The sequence below is a fragment of the Formica exsecta genome, unplaced genomic scaffold (genome assembly GCF_003651465.1).
Source record: "Formica exsecta isolate Colony F162 unplaced genomic scaffold, ASM365146v1 scaffold333, whole genome shotgun sequence".
In the NCBI taxonomy this organism is placed as follows: Eukaryota; Metazoa; Arthropoda; class Insecta; order Hymenoptera; family Formicidae; genus Formica; species Formica exsecta.
In genome coordinates, this window is record NW_021850582.1 from 190,277 (window position 1) to 192,013 (window position 1,737).

Sequence of the window (1,737 nt, forward strand, 5' to 3'; positions counted from 1 at the left end):
ATACTCTGTTTCGTGCCCCTTGCGTTCTCTCTCGCTCGCACGTAGCATGACGAAAGAGAGCGCTATGCTCTGTGCGAGCGAGAGAGAACGCAAGGGGCACGAAACAGAGTATGTCCTTTTCTACGTGCACCTCGGCTCCCACTCCTCAACACTCGGTCTAGATATACTATGTCTATGGATTTCACATACACTACAGATTTTCAGTACAGGCACCAACGAGATATCATTAAGTCCGGATCTACAATAGGTGTAGTAAGTTTTTAGCCTTAAGAAATTGACCAATCACAATCAAGTATGAGAAGAATACTCGACTATGATTAGTCAATTTCTTAAGGCTTAGGGCTTACTACACCTATTGTAGATCCGGACTTAATGATATCTCGTTGGTGCCTGTACTGAAAATCTGTAGTGTATGTGAAATCCATAGACATAGTATATCTAGACCGAGTGTTGAGGAGTGGGAGCCGAGGTGCACGTAGAAAAGGACATACTCTGTTTCGTGCTCCTTGTGTTCTCTCTCGCTCGCACAGAGCATAGCGCTCTCTTTCGTCATGCTACGTGCGAGTACCTACAGTACCGCGTGGCGAGTTTTTTTCCAGTAATATGCTAAATTCTATAAGACCATCGGTCTCTAATAATATCTCGTCGGTGTGTTCGATAATAAAATTATAACTGGATGAAGTAAAATAACCGTATGAATTAAATAATTCGTGTAATTATCTTCGATCCAATCAAATGGCCGGTAATGTCAACATTCTTCAATTACCTCCGGGCCCACCGGACCCACTTGATGGTCACAAAAGTTTACCCAGGGCTGACGGTCTTTAATAATAATATCTCAGTGGTACAGGGTATCGATATGTAACTTTTCTCCTAGGGCGGAAAAGTGAAAAATTTTGCCATTGATTTCAATGCTAATAATATCTGTGGTACAGGGTATCGATATGTAACTTTTCTCCTAGGGCGGAAAAGTGAAAAATTTTGCCATTGATTTCAATGCTAATATAATATACATTTCCGCCCTAGGGAAAAAGTTACATGATCGGTACCCTGGCAGCGAATATCGGAACGCAGTCATAGCATAGGGCAAAAAAAAACTTGACCAATTGAAGCTCGACATTGTGGTTTTTGTCTACAATGGCGTTTTTGCGCTTGCGTAAAGCTCGTATCAGACTATGCATTGAGATTAAAATTTGACCAATCAGGACAAGGAAATTTCAGTTTCTTTTATCCTGATTGGTCAAATTTTAATCTTCAATACATAGTCTGATACGGGCTTAAATGCGTTTCTCTTGACGCTATTTTCGCTTTAACATTAAGGTGCCATTACATGGCAGCGTTAAGCGTCGAGCGTCTGCGTAGAAAATTGCGCAGAATCTAATTTCAGCCTAGAATCTATCTCTTTTAAATTCTGCGCATTTTTCTGCGCAGACGCTCGACGCTTAATGCTGCCATGTAAAGGCACCTTAACGACTGCAACGCTCGCGAGCATCGTCTGTCTTTGTTTAATTTTCGGTGAACAACAAGGATGAAATGATACCGTGAGCGTTGCGGTTGTTAAGTTGAACGCACCCAATGGGCGCGTTCCACTTAAAGGTGCCTTTACATGGCAGCATTAAGCGTCTGCGCAGAAAAATGCGCAGAATTTAAAAGAGATAGATTCTAGGCTGAAATTAGATTCTGCGCAATTTTCTACGCAGACGCTCGACGCTTAACGCTGCCATGTAATGGCACCTT